Source organism: Leuresthes tenuis, unplaced genomic scaffold (genome assembly GCF_036924035.1).
Source record: "Leuresthes tenuis unplaced genomic scaffold, fLeuTen1.0.hap1 SCAF_1, whole genome shotgun sequence".
NCBI lineage: Eukaryota > Metazoa > Chordata > Actinopteri > Atheriniformes > Atherinopsidae > Leuresthes > Leuresthes tenuis.
In genome coordinates, this window is record NW_027325355.1 from 1398309 (window position 1) to 1417818 (window position 19510).

The 19510-nt window shown below is 56.0% G+C and overlaps 2 non-coding genes and 8 pseudogenes across 2 annotated transcripts; all 10 read right to left on the minus strand.

The window, feature by feature from the left end:
• Window positions 1-15346: 15346 nt before the first annotated feature.
• On the minus strand, window positions 15347-15464 carry LOC140289358 (5S ribosomal RNA; annotated as a pseudogene).
• A 269-nt stretch (window positions 15465-15733) lies between these two features.
• Window positions 15734-15851, minus strand: LOC140293373 (5S ribosomal RNA; annotated as a pseudogene).
• A 269-nt stretch (window positions 15852-16120) lies between these two features.
• On the minus strand, window positions 16121-16238 carry LOC140293374 (5S ribosomal RNA; annotated as a pseudogene).
• Window positions 16239-16895: 657 nt separating this feature from the next.
• Window positions 16896-17014, minus strand: LOC140291410 (5S ribosomal RNA; annotated as a pseudogene).
• A 269-nt stretch (window positions 17015-17283) lies between these two features.
• LOC140297491 (5S ribosomal RNA) lies at window positions 17284-17402 on the minus strand. The gene has a single exon (XR_011913221.1). It is a non-coding gene; the product is annotated as a 5S ribosomal RNA (ribosomal RNA).
• Window positions 17403-17668: 266 nt separating this feature from the next.
• On the minus strand, window positions 17669-17787 carry LOC140291615 (5S ribosomal RNA; annotated as a pseudogene).
• A 269-nt stretch (window positions 17788-18056) lies between these two features.
• LOC140289030 (5S ribosomal RNA) lies at window positions 18057-18175 on the minus strand (annotated as a pseudogene).
• Window positions 18176-18444: 269 nt separating this feature from the next.
• Window positions 18445-18563, minus strand: LOC140295328 (5S ribosomal RNA; annotated as a pseudogene).
• Window positions 18564-18832: 269 nt separating this feature from the next.
• Window positions 18833-18951, minus strand: LOC140272419 (5S ribosomal RNA). Its single transcript, XR_011907916.1, has one exon. It is a non-coding gene; the product is annotated as a 5S ribosomal RNA (ribosomal RNA).
• A 266-nt stretch (window positions 18952-19217) lies between these two features.
• Window positions 19218-19336, minus strand: LOC140291984 (5S ribosomal RNA; annotated as a pseudogene).
• Window positions 19337-19510: the final 174 nt, after the last annotated feature.

Below are 19510 nucleotides of genomic sequence, written 5' to 3' on the forward strand. Positions count from 1 at the left end.
ACATGAAGGGTTTTGGGGGGCGTGTGTGTTCTGTGGGGTGTAGTGGATGGGGCCACGTAGGTGGTCCCCTTGGCTGCACTCTGCAGTTCCCCGCCCCTGTTTTAATTACACCTTAGACATCACTACTTATCAAACACACAAAAACACATTAGGTCTTGGGGGGTGGTTGCACTGAGTGGCATCTGGTGGACGGGGCTCTTTGGGTATGTAGGCTGCCCAGAGGGCCGCGCTCCCAGTTCTACAAGGTTGGCTGCCCCTCAATTTTAATCGCTCACTATTAGAAAATATTGAAGAGCCAGAAGGGTGAGGGGAGGGGTCTTCTCACACCCCTGCTTCCTGGTTGCTGCTCGGGAAGGAGTGGCCAGCAGGAATTAATTATTCTGCTGGTTCAGGGTCTGTGGTGGCTGGGGGGCTGCTGGCCCCATGGTGTGCCCACTGTGCTAGACCCCAGCGGAGTCAAGGGAGGGATGACGTGTGGATGTATGGGACGTGAAAGTGTGTGTGGTGATGATTGGGCCTGGGTCTGGGACTTGCTGTCGCCTGGCCTGCCTGTGCTTCTCCCAATGGGGGGGCGGCGTTGCCTCTCCCCACTCCTCGCGACTTCACCCACCTGTGGGCACGTCTTGACTGCCAGGGCTCTTGGCCAGGGGCACTGAGGCAGGCGCTGACCCACTGCATGGCTGTCTGGGGCGCTTGGCCCTCCCGGGTATTGGGTGGGGCCTCTGCCGGGGGGTTTTGGGGCGCTCGGGCTCCTGGGGCCGGGTCCGGTGCACGGCCCATGTCTGGGCGGCTGGGGCCTGGTGGGGTCGGTGGGCTGTTGCCCCTGGCTCCCGGGCGCCTCTGCCCTATGCTTATGGGGGCTCTGTCCGGGGGCTTCCACTGCTGTCTTCTGGGTGGATGCGTGGTTGTCCCTGCGGTGGGTATCCTGGGTTCTGTGCTCCGTGGGGGCTGCTGGTGGCCTGGGTCTTGTGGGCCTCTCTGCCTGTTTCTGATTGCTTGGGGGGGCTGTGGATTGTGGCCGTGTACACTTATACACTCATAAGTAAGAACGGTTATCATGTAGGTCCTGTGCCATGGGTGTTGCATGTTCTCACACACACACACACACACACAATACACATTCATTAGTCCAGTAGCAGTTGATGTATTACCATGTCGCCTCAGGTCATCTATATGCACAGTTGTGTTGTATGCGATTGCCACTACTTGTGCTTGTTTTTGTTTGTTTGTGTGTTTGTTTTTTCTCTGCTTGTTTGCATGGTCCTCGCAGTGTTATGTATCGCAAAGAAAACTATTCTCATGACCTGGAAAGCGAAAAACAGTCTGTGTATTAAGCAGTTTAGAAATGTTATTTTAGATTATATTAGCATGGAAACAATGTCTGCCTCCTCAAAACATCAATTGGCTGAATTTCATTCTCTCTGGTCCCCGCTGATTAGCTTTATCACATAGTGGTGGTGGTGGGTTGCTGTCCCGTCGCTCTGGGCGGTTGGGTGTGTGCTGGGGGGGGCTGTGTGGCTTTGGGCGTCTGGTGGTCTCTCGGGTCGTGGGGACCGGGTTGGTCATTGCTGGGGGGGACTGTGTGTCGGGCTTGGAGGGCAGTTTTGGGGGCTTGCGGGTGGGGATGTCTTGCTGTGTGGGGCGGGGTCCCTTAGGGGCCTTGGGGTGGTGGCTGCTGGCTCTGTACCGGGTGGCTGGGCCGCTCTGGCGTGGGTGGTGGTGCTGGGCCTGGGCCCTGGTGGCTGGGCGCTGCCTTGCGCCCGGGGGGGCTGGGTTGCCCTGGACATGCCACAGTATGGGTGGGTTGGTGCAGGTCCTGGTGCCAGGCTTGTTGCTCTGGGACCTCCAGGGTATCCGCAGGTGGTTGTTTTCTTTAGGGTGTTGGGGCGTGCGGTGGGGGGGTGCTTTTCCTCTGTTGAGGGGGGGGCCTGGGTGATGGTGGGTCTCAGGCCCGGGCTGCTGCGTCTGGTGTGACCGGGTGGTTTGTTTGTTTTTTTGTAGAGGTCCTCCGGGGTGGGATGGGGTTGGGTTGAGTGGGGTTGGGCGGGGTGGGTACCTTCTGGGGGTACAGTAGCTCCCGGAATATGGTCGCTGCAAGCCCCGAGCCTGGTGGACATCAGGCCCTCCTGCCCTGTGCTGGGTCCCAGGTAACGGGGGTGCCTATTGCAGTCAGGCCCTGGCAGCCCTCTCCGGGGGAGAGTAGCCCCCCCGGTGTATATCCCCATACCCTCTCCCTTTTGGCTCCTGTACACAGCACACACTCACACATGAAGGGTTTTGGGGGGCGTGTGTGTTCTGTGGGGTGTAGTGGATGGGGCCACGTAGGTGGTCCCCTTGGCTGCACTCTGCAGTTCCCCGCCCCTGTTTTAATTACACCTTAGACATCACTACTTATCAAACACACAAAAACACATTAGGTCTTGGGGGGTGGTTGCACTGAGTGGCATCTGGTGGACGGGGCTCTTTGGGTATGTAGGCTGCCCAGAGGGCCGCGCTCCCAGTTCTACAAGGTTGGCTGCCCCTCAATTTTAATCGCTCACTATTAGAAAATATTGAAGAGCCAGAAGGGTGAGGGGAGGGGTCTTCTCACACCCCTGCTTCCTGGTTGCTGCTCGGGAAGGAGTGGCCAGGAGGAATTAATTATTCTGCTGGTTCAGGGTCTGTGGTGGCTGGGGGGCTGCTGGCCCCATGGTGTGCCCACTGTGCTAGACCCCAGCGGAGTCAAGGGAGGGATGACGTGTGGATGTATGGGACGTGAAAGTGTGTGTGGTGATGATTGGGCCTGGGTCTGGGACTTGCTGTCGCCTGGCCTGCCTGTGCTTCTCCCAATGGGGGGGCGGCGTTGCCTCTCCCCACTCCTCGCGACTTCACCCACCTGTGGGCACGTCTTGACTGCCAGGGCTCTTGGCCAGGGGCACTGAGGCAGGCGCTGACCCACTGCATGGCTGTCTGGGGCGCTTGGCCCTCCCGGGTATTGGGTGGGGCCTCTGCCGGGGGGTTTTGGGGCGCTCGGGCTCCTGGGGCCGGGTCCGGTGCACGGCCCATGTCTGGGCGGCTGGGGCCTGGTGGGGTCGGTGGGCTGTTGCCCCTGGCTCCCGGGCGCCTCTGCCCTATGCTTATGGGGGCTCTGTCCGGGGGCTTCCACTGCTGTCTTCTGGGTGGATGCGTGGTTGTCCCTGCGGTGGGTATCCTGGGTTCTGTGCTCCGTGGGGGCTGCTGGTGGCCTGAGTCTTGTGGGCCTCTCTGCCTGTTTCTGATTGCTTGGGGGGGCTGTGGATTGTGGCCGTGTACACGTATACACTCATAAGTAAGAACGGTTATCATGTAGGTCCTGTGCCATGGGTGTTGCATGTTCTCACACACACACACACACACACAATACACATTCATTAGTGCAGTAGCAGTTGATGTATTACCATGTCGCCTCAGGTCATCTATATGCACAGTTGTGTTGTATGCGATTGCCACTACTTGTGCTTGTTTTTGTTTGTTTGTGTGTTTGTTTTTTCTCTGCTTGTTTGCATGGTCCTCGCAGTGTTATGTATCGCAAAGAAAACTATTCTCATGACCTGGAAAGCGAAAAACAGTCTGTGTATTAAGCAGTTTAGAAATGTTATTTTAGATTATATTAGCATGGAAACAATGTCTGCCTCCTCAAAACATCAATTGGCTGAATTTCATTCTCTCTGGTCCCCGCTGATTAGCTTTATCACATAGTGGTGGTGGTGGGTTGCTGTCCCGTCGCTCTGGGCGGTTGGGTGTGTGCTGGGGGGGGCTGTGTGGCTTTGGGCGTCTGGTGGTCTCTCGGGTCGTGGGGACCGGGTTGGTCATTGCTGGGGGGGACTGTGTGTCGGGCTTGGAGGGCAGTTTTGGGGGCTTGCGGGTGGGGCTGTCTTGCTGTGTGGGGCGGGGTCCCTTAGGGGCCTTGGGGTGGTGGCTGCTGGCTCTGTACCGGGTGGCTGGGCCGCTCTGGCGTGGGTGGTGGTGCTGGGCCTGGGCCCTGGTGGCTGGGCGCTGCCTTGCGCCCGGGGGGGCTGGGTTGCCCTGGACATGCCACAGTATGGGTGGGTTGGTGCAGGTCCTGGTGCCAGGCTTGTTGCTCTGGGACCTCCAGGGTATCCGCAGGTGGTTGTTTTCTTTAGGGTGTTGGGGCGTGCGGTGGGGGGGTGCTTTTCCTCTGTTGAGGGGGGGGCCTGGGTGATGGTGGGTCTCAGGCCCGGGCTGCTGCGTCTGGTGTGACCGGGTGGTTTGTTTGTTTTTTTGTAGAGGTCCTCCGGGGTGGGATGGGGTTGGGTTGAGTGGGGTTGGGCGGGGTGGGTACCTTCTGGGGGTACAGTAGCTCCCGGAATATGGTCGCTGCAAGCCCCGAGCCTGGTGGACATCAGGCCCTCCTGCCCTGTGCTGGGTCCCAGGTAACGGGGGTGCCTATTGCAGCCAGGCCCTGGCAGCCCTCTCCGGGGGAGAGTAGCCCCCCCGGTGTATATCCCCATACCCTCTCCCTTTTGGCTCCTGTACACAGCACACACTCACACATGAAGGGTTTTGGGGGGCGTGTGTGTTCTGTGGGGTGTAGTGGATGGGGCCACGTAGGTGGTCCCCTTGGCTGCACTCTGCAGTTCCCCGCCCCTGTTTTAATTACACCTTAGACATCACTACTTATCAAACACACACACACACATTAGGTCTTGGGGGGTGGTTGCACTGAGTGGCATCTGGTGGACGGGGCTCTTTGGGTATGTAGGCTGCCCAGAGGGCCGCGCTCCCAGTTCTACAAGGTTGGCTGCCCCTCAATTTTAATCGCTCACTATTAGAAAATATTGAAGAGCCAGAAGGGTGAGGGGAGGGGTCTTCTCACACCCCTGCTTCCTGGTTGCTGCTCGGGAAGGAGTGGCCAGGAGGAATTAATTATTCTGCTGGTTCAGGGTCTGTGGTGGCTGGGGGGCTGCTGGCCCCATGGTGTGCCCACTGTGCTAGACCCCAGCGGAGTCAAGGGAGGGATGACGTGTGGATGTATGGGACGTGAAAGTGTGTGTGGTGATGATTGGGCCTGGGTCTGGGACTTGCTGTCGCCTGGCCTGCCTGTGCTTCTCCCAATGGGGGGGCGGCGTTACCTCTCCCCACTCCTCGCGACTTCACCCACCTGTGGGCACGTCTTGACTGCCAGGGCTCTTGGCCAGGGGCACTGAGGCAGGCGCTGACCCACTGCATGGCTGTCTGGGGCGCTTGGCCCTCCCGGGTATTGGGTGGGGCCTCTGCCGGGGGGTTTTGGGGCGCTCGGGCTCCTGGGGCCGGGTCCGGTGCACGGCCCATGTCTGGGCGGCTGGGGCCTGGTGGGGTCGGTGGGCTGTTGCCCCTGGCTCCCGGGCGCCTCTGCCCTATGCTTATGGGGGCTCTGTCCGGGGGCTTCCACTGCTGTCTTCTGGGTGGATGCGTGGTTGTCCCTGCGGTGGGTATCCTGGGTTCTGTGCTCCGTGGGGGCTGCTGGTGGCCTGGGTCTTGTGGGCCTCTCTGCCTGTTTCTGATTGCTTGGGGGGGCTGTGGATTGTGGCCGTGTACACTTATACACTCATAAGTAAGAACGGTTATCATGTAGGTCCTGTGCCATGGGTGTTGCATGTTCTCACACACACACACACACACACAATACACATTCATTAGTCCAGTAGCAGTTGATGTATTACCATGTCGCCTCAGGTCATCTATATGCACAGTTGTGTTGTATGCGATTGCCACTACTTGTGCTTGTTTTTGTTTGTTTGTGTGTTTGTTTTTTCTCTGCTTGTTTGCATGGTCCTCGCAGTGTTATGTATCGCAAAGAAAACTATTCTCATGACCTGGAAAGCGAAAAACAGTCTGTGTATTAAGCAGTTTAGAAATGTTATTTTAGATTATATTAGCATGGAAACAATGTCTGCCTCCTCAAAACATCAATTGGCTGATATTCATTCTCTCTGGTCCCCGCTGATTAGCTTTATCACATAGTGGTGGTGGTGGGTTGCTGTCCCGTCGCTCTGGGCGGTTGGGTGTGTGCTGGGGGGGGCTGTGTGGCTTTGGGCGTCTGGTGGTCTCTCGGGTCGTGGGGACCGGGTTGGTCATTGCTGGGGGGGACTGTGTGTCGGGCTTGGAGGGCAGTTTTGGGGGCTTGCGGGTGGGGATGTCTTGCTGTGTGGGGCGGGGTCCCTTAGGGGCCTTGGGGTGGTGGCTGCTGGCTCTGTACCGGGTAGCTGGGCCGCTCTAGCGTGGGTGGTGGTGCTGGGCCTGGGCCCTGGTGGCTGGGCGCTGCCTTGCGCCCGGGGGGGCTGGGTTGCCCTGGACATGCCACAGTATGGGTGGGTTGGTGCAGGTCCTGGTGCCAGGCTTGTTGCTCTGGGACCTCCAGGGTATCCGCAGGTGGTTGTTTTCTTTAGGGTGTTGGGGCGTGCGGTGGGGGGGTGCTTTTCCTCTGTTGAGGGGGGGGCCTGGGTGATGGTGGGTCTCAGGCCCGGGCTGCTGCGTCTGGTGTGACCGGGTGGTTTGTTTGTTTTTTTGTAGAGGTCCTCCGGGGTGGGATGGGGTTGGGTTGAGTGGGGTTGGGCGGGGTGGGTACCTTCTGGGGGTACAGTAGCTCCCGGAATATGGTCGCTGCAAGCCCCGAGCCTGGTGGACATCAGGCCCTCCTGCCCTGTGCTGGGTCCCAGGTAGCGGGGGTGCCTATTGCAGCCAGGCCCTGGCAGCCCTCTCCGGGGGAGAGTAGCTCCCCCGGTGTATATCCCCATACCCTCTCCCTTTTGGCTCCTGTACACAGCACACACTCACACATGAAGGGTTTTGGGGGGCGTGTGTGTTCTGTGGGGTGTAGTGGATGGGACCACGTAGGTGGTCCCCTTGGCTGCACTCTGCAGTTCCCCGCCCCTGTTTTAATTACACCTTAGACATCACTACTTATCAAACACACACACACACACACATTAGGTCTTGGGGGGTGGTTGCACTGAGTGGCATCTGGTGGACGGGGCTCTTTGGGTATGTAGGCTGCCCAGAGGGCCGCGCTCCCAGTTCTACAAGGTTGGCTGCCCCTCAATTTTAATCGCTCACTATTAGAAAATATTGAAGAGCCAGAAGGGTGAGGGGAGGGGTCTTCTCACACCCCTGCTTCCTGGTTGCTGCTCGGGAAGGAGTGGCCAGGAGGAATTAATTATTCTGCTGGTTCAGGGTCTGTGGTGGCTGGGGGGCTGCTGGCCCCATGGTGTGCCCACTGTGCTAGACCCCAGCGGAGTCAAGGGAGGGATGACGTGGTGATGTATGGGACGTGAAAGTGTGTGTGGTGATGATTGGGCCTGGGTCTGGGACTTGCTGTCGCCTGGCCTGCCTGTGCTTCTCCCAATGGGGGGGCGGCGTTGCCTCTCCCCACTCCTCGCGACTTCACCCACCTGTGGGCACGTCTTGACTGCCAGGGCTCTTGGCCAGGGGCACTGAGGCAGGCGCTGACCCACTGCATGGCTGTCTGGGGTGCTTGGCCCTCCCGGGTATTGGGTGGGGCCTCTGCCGGGGGGTTTTGGGGCGCTCGGGCTCCTGGGGCCGGGTCCGGTGCACGGCCCATGTCTGGGCTGCTGGGGCCTGGTGGGGTCGGTGGGCTGTTGCCCCTGGCTCCCGGGCGCCTCTGCCCTATGCTTATGGGGGCTCTGTCCGGGGGCTTCCACTGCTGTCTTCTGGGTGGATGCGTGCTTGTCCCTGCGGTGGGTATCCTGGGTTCTGTGCTCCGTGGGGGCTGCTGGTGGCCTGGGTCTTGTGGGCCTCTCTGCCTGTTTCTGATTGCTTGGGGGGGCTGTGGATTGTGGCCGTGTACACTTATACACTCATAAGTAAGAACGGTTATCATGTAGGTCCTGTGCCATGGGTGTTGCATGTTCTCACACACACACACACAATACACATTCATTAGTCCAGTAGCAGTTGATGTATTACCATGTCGCCTCAGGTCATCTATATGCACAGTTGTGTTGTATGCGATTGCCACTACTTGTGCTTGTTTTTGTTTGTTTGTGTGTTTGTTTTTTCTCTGCTTGTTTGCATGGTCCTCGCAGTGTTATGTATCGCAAAGAAAACTATTCTCATGACCTGGAAAGCGAAAAACAGTCTGTGTATTAAGCAGTTTAGAAATGTTATTTTAGATTATATTAGCATGGAAACAATGTCTGCCTCCTCAAAACATCAATTGGCTGAATTTCATTCTCTCTGGTCCCCGCTGATTAGCTTTATCACATAGTGGTGGTGGTGGGTTGCTGTCCCGTCGCTCTGGGCGGTTGGGTGTGTGCTGGGGGGGGCTGTGTGGCTTTGGGCGACTGGTGGTCTCTCGGGTCGTGGGGACCGGGTTGGTCATTGCTGGGGGGGACTGTGTGTCGGGCTTGGAGGGCAGTTTTGGGGGCTTGCGGGTGGGGATGTCTTGCTGTGTGGGGCGGGGTCCCTTAGGGGCCTTGGGGTGGTGGCTGCTGGCTCTGTACCGGGTGGCTGGGCCGCTCTGGCGTGGGTGGTGGTGCTGGGCCTGGGCCCTGGTGGCTGGGCGCTGCCTTGCGCCCGGGGGGGCTGGGTTGCCCTGGACATGCCACAGTATGGGTGGGTTGGTGCAGGTCCTGGTGCCAGGCTTGTTGCTCTGGGACCTCCAGGGTATCCGCAGGTGGTTGTTTTCTTTAGGCTGTTGGGGCGTGCGGTGGGGGGGTGCTTTTCCTCTGTTGAGGGGGGGGCCTGGGTGATGGTGGGTCTCAGGCCCGGGCTGCTGCGTCTGGTGTGACCGGGTGGTTTGTTTGTTTTTTTGTAGAGGTCCTCCGGGGTGGGATGGGGTTGGGTTGAGTGGGGTTGGGCGGGGTGGGTACCTTCTGGGGGTACAGTAGCTCCCGGAATATGGTCGCTGCAAGCCCCGAGCCTGGTGGACATCAGGCCCTCCTGCCCTGTGCTGGGTCCCAGGTAGCGGGGGTGCCTATTGCAGCCAGGCCCTGGCAGCCCTCTCCGGGGGAGAGTAGCTCCCCCGGTGTATATCCCCATACCCTCTCCCTTTTGGCTCCTGTACACAGCACACACTCACACATGAAGGGTTTTGGGGGGCGTGTGTGTTCTGTGGGGTGTAGTGGATGGGACCACGTAGGTGGTCCCCTTGGCTGCACTCTGCAGTTCCCCGCCCCTGTTTTAATTACACCTTAGACATCACTACTTATCAAACACACACACACACACACATTAGGTCTTGGGGGGTGGTTGCACTGAGTGGCATCTGGTGGACGGGGCTCTTTGGGTATGTAGGCTGCCCAGAGGGCCGCGCTCCCAGTTCTACAAGGTTGGCTGCCCCTCAATTTTAATCGCTCACTATTAGAAAATATTGAAGAGCCAGAAGGGTGAGGGGAGGGGTCTTCTCACACCCCTACTTCCTGGTTGCTGCTCGGGAAGGAGTGGCCAGGAGGAATTAATTATTCTGCTGGTTCAGGGTCTGTGGTGGCTGGGGGGCTGCTGGCCCCATGGTGTGCCCACTGTGCTAGACCCCAGCGGAGTCAAGGGAGGGATGACGTGTGGATGTGTGGATGTATGGGACGTGAAAGTGTGTGTGGTGATGATTGGGCCTGGGTCTGGGACTTGCTGTCGCCTGGCCTGCCTGTGCTTCTCCCAATGGGGGGGCGGCGTTGCCTCTCCCCACTCCTCGCGACTTCACCCACCTGTGGGCACGTCTTGACTGCCAGGGCTCTTGGCCAGGGGCACTGGGGCAGGCGCTGACCCACTGCGTGGCTGTCTGGGGCGCTTGGCCCTCCCGGGTATTGGGTGGGGCCTCTGCCGGGGGGTTTTGGGGCGCTCGGGCTCCTGGGGCCGGGTCCGGTGCACGGCCCATGTCTGGGCGGCTGGGGCCTGGTGGGGTCGGTGGGCTGTTGCCCCTGGCTCCCGGGCGCCTCTGCCCTATGCTTATGGGGGCTCTGTCCGGGGGCTTCCACTGCTGTCTTCTGAGTGGATGCGTGGTTGTCCCTGCGGTGGGCATCCTGGGTTCTGTGCTCCGTGGGGGCTGCTGGTGGCCTGGGTCTTGTGGGCCTCTCTGCCTGTTTCTGATTGCTTGGGGGGGCTGTGGATTGTGGCCGTGTACACTTATACACTCATAAGTAAGAACGGTTATCATGTAGGTCCTGTGCCATGGGTGTTGCATGTTCTCACACACACACACACACACACACACAATACACATTCATTAGTCCAGTAGCAGTTGATGTATTACCATGTCGCCTCAGGTCATCTATATGCACAGTTGTGTTGTATGCGATTGCCACTACTTGTGCTTGTTTTTGTTTGTTTGTGTGTTTGTTTTTTCTCTGCTTGTTTGCATGGTCCTCGCAGTGTTATGTATCGCAAAGAAAACTATTCTCATGAACTGGAAAGCGAAAAACAGTCTGTGTATTAACCTGTTTAGAAATGTTCTTTTAGATTATATTAGCATGGGAACAATGTCTGCCTCCTTAAAACATCAATTGGCTGAATTTCATTCTCTCTGGTCCCCGCTGATTAGCTTTATCACATAGTGGTGGTGGTGGGTTGCTGTCCCGTCGCTCTGGGCGGTTGGGTGTGTGCTGGGGGGGGCTGTGTGGCTTTGGGCGTCTGGTGGTCTCTCGGGTCGTGGGGACCGGGTTGGTCATTGCTGGGGGGGACTGTGTGTCGGGCTTGGAGGGCAGTTTTGGGGGCTTGCGGGTGGGGATGTCTTGCTGTGTGGGGCGGGGTCCCTTAGGGGCCTTGGGGTGGTGGCTGCTGGCTCTGTACCGGGTAGCTGGGCCGCTCTAGCGTGGGTGGTGGTGCTGGGCCTGGGCCCTGGTGGCTGGGCGCTGCCTTGCGCCCGGGGGGGCTGGGTTGCCCTGGACATGCCACAGTATGGGTGGGTTGGTGCAGGTCCTGGTGCCAGGCTTGTTGCTCTGGGACCTCCAGGGTATCCGCAGGTGGTTGTTTTCTTTAGGGTGTTGGGGCGTGCGGTGGGGGGGTGCTTTTCCTCTGTTGAGGGGGGGGCCTGGGTGATGGTGGGTCTCAGGCCCGGGCTGCTGCGTCTGGTGTGACCGGGTGGTTTGTTTGTTTTTTTGTAGAGGTCCTCCGGGGTGGGATGGGGTTGGGTTGAGTGGGGTTGGGCGGGGTGGGTACCTTCTGGGGGTACAGTAGCTCCCGGAATATGGTCGCTGCAAGCCCCGAGCCTGGTGGACATCAGGCCCTCCTGCCCTGTGCTGGGTCCCAGGTAGCGGGGGTGCCTATTGCAGCCAGGCCCTGGCAGCCCTCTCCGGGGGAGAGTAGCTCCCCCGGTGTATATCCCCATACCCTCTCCCTTTTGGCTCCTGTACACAGCACACACTCACACATGAAGGGTTTTGGGGGGCGTGTGTGTTCTGTGGGGTGTAGTGGATGGGACCACGTAGGTGGTCCCCTTGGCTGCACTCTGCAGTTCCCCGCCCCTGTTTTAATTACACCTTAGACATCACTACTTATCAAACACACACACACACACACATTAGGTCTTGGGGGGTGGTTGCACTGAGTGGCATCTGGTGGACGGGGCTCTTTGGGTATGTAGGCTGCCCAGAGGGCCGCGCTCCCAGTTCTACAAGGTTGGCTGCCCCTCAATTTTAATCGCTCACTATTAGAAAATATTGAAGAGCCAGAAGGGTGAGGGGAGGGGTCTTCTCACACCCCTGCTTCCTGGTTGCTGCTCGGGAAGGAGTGGCCAGGAGGAATTAATTATTCTGCTGGTTCAGGGTCTGTGGTGGCTGGGGGGCTGCTGGCCCCATGGTGTGCCCACTGTGCTAGACCCCAGCGGAGTCAAGGGAGGGATGACGTGGTGATGTATGGGACGTGAAAGTGTGTGTGGTGATGATTGGGCCTGGGTCTGGGACTTGCTGTCGCCTGGCCTGCCTGTGCTTCTCCCAATGGGGGGGCGGCGTTGCCTCTCCCCACTCCTCGCGACTTCACCCACCTGTGGGCACGTCTTGACTGCCAGGGCTCTTGGCCAGGGGCACTGAGGCAGGCGCTGACCCACTGCATGGCTGTCTGGGGTGCTTGGCCCTCCCGGGTATTGGGTGGGGCCTCTGCCGGGGGGTTTTGGGGCGCTCGGGCTCCTGGGGCCGGGTCCGGTGCACGGCCCATGTCTGGGCTGCTGGGGCCTGGTGGGGTCGGTGGGCTGTTGCCCCTGGCTCCCGGGCGCCTCTGCCCTATGCTTATGGGGGCTCTGTCCGGGGGCTTCCACTGCTGTCTTCTGGGTGGATGCGTGCTTGTCCCTGCGGTGGGTATCCTGGGTTCTGTGCTCCGTGGGGGCTGCTGGTGGCCTGGGTCTTGTGGGCCTCTCTGCCTGTTTCTGATTGCTTGGGGGGGCTGTGGATTGTGGCCGTGTACACTTATACACTCATAAGTAAGAACGGTTATCATGTAGGTCCTGTGCCATGGGTGTTGCATGTTCTCACACACACACACACAATACACATTCATTAGTCCAGTAGCAGTTGATGTATTACCATGTCGCCTCAGGTCATCTATATGCACAGTTGTGTTGTATGCGATTGCCACTACTTGTGCTTGTTTTTGTTTGTTTGTGTGTTTGTTTTTTCTCTGCTTGTTTGCATGGTCCTCGCAGTGTTATGTATCGCAAAGAAAACTATTCTCATGACCTGGAAAGCGAAAAACAGTCTGTGTATTAAGCAGTTTAGAAATGTTATTTTAGATTATATTAGCATGGAAACAATGTCTGCCTCCTCAAAACATCAATTGGCTGAATTTCATTCTCTCTGGTCCCCGCTGATTAGCTTTATCACATAGTGGTGGTGGTGGGTTGCTGTCCCGTCGCTCTGGGCGGTTGGGTGTGTGCTGGGGGGGGCTGTGTGGCTTTGGGCGACTGGTGGTCTCTCGGGTCGTGGGGACCGGGTTGGTCATTGCTGGGGGGGACTGTGTGTCGGGCTTGGAGGGCAGTTTTGGGGGCTTGCGGGTGGGGATGTCTTGCTGTGTGGGGCGGGGTCCCTTAGGGGCCTTGGGGTGGTGGCTGCTGGCTCTGTACCGGGTGGCTGGGCCGCTCTGGCGTGGGTGGTGGTGCTGGGCCTGGGCCCTGGTGGCTGGGCGCTGCCTTGCGCCCGGGGGGGCTGGGTTGCCCTGGACATGCCACAGTATGGGTGGGTTGGTGCAGGTCCTGGTGCCAGGCTTGTTGCTCTGGGACCTCCAGGGTATCCGCAGGTGGTTGTTTTCTTTAGGCTGTTGGGGCGTGCGGTGGGGGGGTGCTTTTCCTCTGTTGAGGGGGGGGCCTGGGTGATGGTGGGTCTCAGGCCCGGGCTGCTGCGTCTGGTGTGACCGGGTGGTTTGTTTGTTTTTTTGTAGAGGTCCTCCGGGGTGGGATGGGGTTGGGTTGAGTGGGGTTGGGCGGGGTGGGTACCTTCTGGGGGTACAGTAGCTCCCGGAATATGGTCGCTGCAAGCCCAGAGCCTGGTGGACATCAGGCCCTCCTGCCCTGTGCTGGGTCCCAGGTAGCGGGGGTGCCTATTGCAGCCAGGCCCTGGCAGCCCTCTCCGGGGGAGAGTAGCTCCCCCGGTGTATATCCCCATACCCTCTCCCTTTTGGCTCCTGTACACAGCACACACTCACACATGAAGGGTTTTGGGGGGCGTGTGTGTTCTGTGGGGTGTAGTGGATGGGACCACGTAGGTGGTCCCCTTGGCTGCACTCTGCAGTTCCCCGCCCCTGTTTTAATTACACCTTAGACATCACTACTTATCAAACACACACACACACACACATTAGGTCTTGGGGGGTGGTTGCACTGAGTGGCATCTGGTGGACGGGGCTCTTTGGGTATGTAGGCTGCCCAGAGGGCCGCGCTCCCAGTTCTACAAGGTTGGCTGCCCCTCAATTTTAATCGCTCACTATTAGAAAATATTGAAGAGCCAGAAGGGTGAGGGGAGGGGTCTTCTCACACCCCTACTTCCTGGTTGCTGCTCGGGAAGGAGTGGCCAGGAGGAATTAATTATTCTGCTGGTTCAGGGTCTGTGGTGGCTGGGGGGCTGCTGGCCCCATGGTGTGCCCACTGTGCTAGACCCCAGCGGAGTCAAGGGAGGGATGACGTGTGGATGTGTGGATGTATGGGACGTGAAAGTGTGTGTGGTGATGATTGGGCCTGGGTCTGGGACTTGCTGTCGCCTGGCCTGCCTGTGCTTCTCCCAATGGGGGGGCGGCGTTGCCTCTCCCCACTCCTCGCGACTTCACCCACCTGTGGGCACGTCTTGACTGCCAGGGCTCTTGGCCAGGGGCACTGGGGCAGGCGCTGACCCACTGCGTGGCTGTCTGGGGCGCTTGGCCCTCCCGGGTATTGGGTGGGGCCTCTGCCGGGGGGTTTTGGGGCGCTCGGGCTCCTGGGGCCGGGTCCGGTGCACGGCCCATGTCTGGGCGGCTGGGGCCTGGTGGGGTCGGTGGGCTGTTGCCCCTGGCTCCCGGGCGCCTCTGCCCTATGCTTATGGGGGCTCTGTCCGGGGGCTTCCACTGCTGTCTTCTGAGTGGATGCGTGGTTGTCCCTGCGGTGGGCATCCTGGGTTCTGTGCTCCGTGGGGGCTGCTGGTGGCCTGGGTCTTGTGGGCCTCTCTGCCTGTTTCTGATTGCTTGGGGGGGCTGTGGATTGTGGCCGTGTACACTTATACACTCATAAGTAAGAACGGTTATCATGTAGGTCCTGTGCCATGGGTGTTGCATGTTCTCACACACACACACACACACACACACAATACACATTCATTAGTCCAGTAGCAGTTGATGTATTACCATGTCGCCTCAGGTCATCTATATGCACAGTTGTGTTGTATGCGATTGCCACTACTTGTGCTTGTTTTTGTTTGTTTGTGTGTTTGTTTTTTCTCTGCTTGTTTGCATGGTCCTCGCAGTGTTATGTATCGCAAAGAAAACTATTCTCATGACCTGGAAAGCGAAAAACAGTCTGTGTATTAAGCAGTTCTGGTGGTCTCTCGGGTCGTGGGGACCGGGTTGGTCATTGTTGGGGGGGACTGTGTGTCAGGCTTGGAGGGCAGTTTTGGGGGCTTGCAGGTGGGGCTGTCTTGCGGTGTGGGGCGGGGTCCCTTAGGGGCCTTGGGGTGGTGGCTGCTAAGTACTGGAATCATACACTTCCTCTATGTAACCAGATAATTGCAGAGAAAGGCTTATGTGTAGTGGGCACATCTTCTTCCCTGACGTGATTATTCTCTGCAGCTGAAACTGAGACTCTCAGATCACTTCGTGTCTGCCAACAAAGCAGCAGCAGCTGAAGATGACCAACTTCCTCATGTGTCACAGGGTGATCAGACGTTGCAACAAAAGACATTTAGGTGGTCCAGAGAAGAGATAAAGCTTACAGCACCTGGTATTCCCAAGCAGTCTCCCACCCAAGTACTAACCAGGCCAACCTTGCTTGGCTTCCGAGATCAGACGAGGTCAGGCATGTTCAGGGTGGTGTGGCCGTAAGCGACAATGTCTGTGACAAATGTGCATTATATAGGTACTGGAATCATATGGTTCCTCTATGTAACCAGATAATTGCAGAGAAAGGCTTATGTGTAGTGGGCACATCTTCTTCCCTGACGTGATTATTCTCTGCAGCTGAAACTGAGACTCTCAGATCACTTCGTGTCTGCCAACAAAGCAGCAGAAGCTGAAGATGACCAACTTCCTCATGTGTCACAGGGTGATCAGACGTTGCAACAAAAGACATTCAGGTGGTCCAGAGAAGAGATAAAGCTTACAGCACCTGGTATTCCCAAGCAGTCTCCCACCCAAGTACTAACCAGGCCAACCGTGCTTGGCTTCCGAGATCAGACGAGGTCAGGCATATTGAGGGTGGTGTGGCCGTAAGCAACAATGTCTGTGACAAATGTGCATTATATAGGTACTGGAAAAATACACTTCTTCTATGTAACCAGATAATTGCCGAGAAAGGCTGATGTGTAGTGGGCACATCTTCTTCCCTGACGTTATTATTCTCTGCAGCTGAAACTGAGACTCTCAGATCACTTCGTGTCTGCCAACAAAGCAGCAGAAGCTGAAGATGACCAACTTCCTCATGTGTCACAGGGTGATCAGACGTTGCAACAAAAGACATTCAGGTGGTCCAGAGAAGAGATAAAGCTTACAGCACCTGGTATTCCCAAGCAGTCTCCCACCCAAGTACTAACCAGGCCAACCGTGCTTGGCTTCCGAGATCAGACGAGGTCAGGCATATTGAGGGTGGTGTGGCCGTAAGCAACAATGTCTGTGACAAATGTGCATTATATAGGTACTGGAATCATACAGTTCCTCTATGTAACCAGATAATTGCCGAGAAAGGCTGATGTGTAGTGGGCACATCTTCTTCCCTGACGTTATTATTCTCTTCAGTTGAAACTGAGACTCTCAGATCACTTCGTGTCTGCCAACAAAGCAGCAGCAGCTGAAGATGACAAACTTCCTCATGTGTCACAGGGTGATCAGACGTTGCAACAAAACACATGCAGGTGGTAGAGAGAAGAGAAAAAGCTTACAGCACCTGGTATTCCCAAGCAGTCTCCCATTGAAGTACGAACCAGACCCAACCCCGCTTGGCTTCCAGGATAAGACAAGGTGGGGCTTATTCAGGGTGGTGTGGCGGTAAGCAACAATATTTGTTAGAAATGTGAATTATATAGGTACTGGAATCATACACTTCCTCTATGAAACCAGATAATTGCCGAGAAAGGCTGATGTGTAGTGGGCATATCATCTTCTCTGATGTGATCATTCTCTTCAGCTGAAACTGAGACTCTCAGATCACTTCGTGTCTGCCAACAAAGCAGCAGAAGCTGAAGATGACAAACTTCCTCATGTGTCACAGGGTGATCAGACGTTGCAACAAAAGACATTCAGGTGGTCCAGAGAAGAGATAAAGCTTACAGCACCTGGTATTCCCAAGCAGTCTCCCACCCAAGTACTAACCAGGCCGAACCCTCCTTGGCTTCTGAGAGCAGACGAGGTCAGACATATTCAGGGTGGTTTGGCCGTAAGCAACAATCTCTGTGACAAATGTGCATTATATAGGCAATGGAATCATATGGTTCCTCTATGTAACAAGATAATTGCCGAGAAAGGCTGATATGTAGTGGGCACATCTTGTTCCCTGACGTGATAATTTTCTCCATTTGAAAATGAGACTCTAAGATCACTTCGTGTCTGCCAACAAAGCAGCAGCAGCTGAAGATGACCAACTTCCTCATGTGTCACAGGGTGATCAGACGTTGCAACAAAAGACATGCAGGTGGTTGAGAGAAGAGAAAAAGCTTACAGCACCTGGTATTCCCAAGCAGTCTCCCATCCAAGTACTAACCAGGCCCAACCCTGCTTGGTTTCCAAGATCAGACGAGGTCGGGCATATTCAGGGTGGTGTGGCCGTAAGCAACAATGTCTGTGACAAATATAAACTGTATAGGTACTGGAATCATACGGTTCCTCTATGCAACCAGATAATTGCCAAGAAAGGCTGATAAGTAGTGGAAACATCTTCCCTGTCGTGATTATTCTCTCCAGCTGAAACTGAGACTCTCATATCACTTCGTGTCTGCCAACAAAGCAGCAGCAGCTGAAGATGACCAACTTCCTCATGTGTCAAAGGGCGATCAGACATTGCAACAAAAGACATGCAGGTGGTAGAGAGAAGAGAAAAAGCTTACAGCACCTGGTATTCCCAAGCAGTCTCCCATTCAAGTACTAACAAGGCCCAACCCTGCTTGGGTTCTGAGATCAGACGAGGTCGGGCATATTCAGGGTGGTGTGGCCGTAAGTAACAATGTCTGTGACAAATGTGCATTATATAGGTACTGGAATCATACGGTTCCTCTATGCAACCAGATAATTGCCAAGAAAGGCTAACTTGTAGTGGGCACATCTTCTTCCCTGATGTGATTATTCTCTGCAGCTGAAACTGAGACTCTAAGATCACTTCGTGTCTGCCAACAAAGCAGCAGCAGCTGAAGATGACCAACTTCCTCATGTGTCACAGGATGATCAGACATTGCAACAAAAGACATGCAGGTGGTAGAGAGAAGAGAAAAAATTTACAGCACCTGGTATTCCCAAGCGGTCTCCCATTCAAGTACTAACCAGGCCCAACCCTGCTTGGGTTCCGAGATCATACTAGGTCGGGCATATTCAGGGTGGTGTGGCCGAAAGTAGCAATGTCTGTGACAAATATGCATTATATAGGTACTGGAATCATACGGTTCCTCTATGCAACCAGATAATTGCCAAGAAAGGCTAACTTGTAGTGGGCACATCTTCTTCCCTGATGTGATTATTCTCTTCAGCTGAAACTGAGACTCTCAGATCACTTTGTGTCTGCCAACAAAGCAGCAGCAGCTGAAGATGACCAACTTCCTCATGTGTCACAGGGCGATCAGACGTTGCAACAAAAGACATGCAGGTGGTAGAGAGAAGAGAAAAAGCTTACAGCACCTCGTAATCCCAAGCGGTCTCTCATCAAAGTACTAACCAGGCCCAACCCTCCTTGGCTTCTGAGATCAGACGAGGTCAGACATATTCAGGGTGGTTTGGCCGTAAGCAACAATCTCTGTGACAAATGTGCATTATATAGGCAATGGAATCATATGGTTCCTCTATGTAACAAGATAATTGCCGAAAAAGGCTGATATGTAGTGGGCACATCTTGTTCCCTGACGTGATAATTTTCTCCAGCTGAAAATGAGACTCTAAGATCACTTCGTGTCTGCCAACAAAGCAGCAGCAGCTGAAGATGACCAACTTCCTAATGTGTCACAGGGTGATCAGGCGTTGCAACAAAAGACATGCAGGTGGTTGAGAGAAGAGAAAAAGCTTACAGCACCTGGTATTCCCAAGCGGTCTCCCATCCAAGTACTAACCAGGCCCAACCCTGCTTGGCTTCCAAGATCAGACGAGGTCGGGCATATTCAGGGTGGTGTGGCCGTAAGCAACAATGTCTGTGACAAATATAAACTGTATAGGTACTGGAATCATACGGTTCCTCTATGCAACCAGATAATTGCCAAGAAAGGCTGATCAGTAGTGGAAACATCTTCCCTGATGTGATTATTCTCTCCAGCTGAAACTGAGACTCTCATATCACTTCGTGTCTGCCAACAAAGCAGCAGCAGCTGAAGATGACCAACTTCCTCATGTGTCACAGGGCGATCAGACATTGCAACAAAAGACATGCAGGTGGTAGAGAGAAGAGAAAAAGCTTACAGCACCTGGTATTCCCAAGCAGTCTCCCATTCAAGTACTAATCAGGCCCAACCCTGCTTGGGTTCTGAGATCAGACGAGGTTGGGCATATTCAGGGTGGTGTGGCCGTAAGTAACAATGTCTGTGACAAATGTGCATTATATAGGTACTGGAATCATACGGTTCCTCTATGCAACCAGATAATTGCCAAGAAAGGCTGATATGTAGTGGGCACATCTTGTTCCCTGACGTGATAATTTTCTCCAGCTGAAAATGAGACTCTAAGATCACTTCGTGTCTGCCAACAA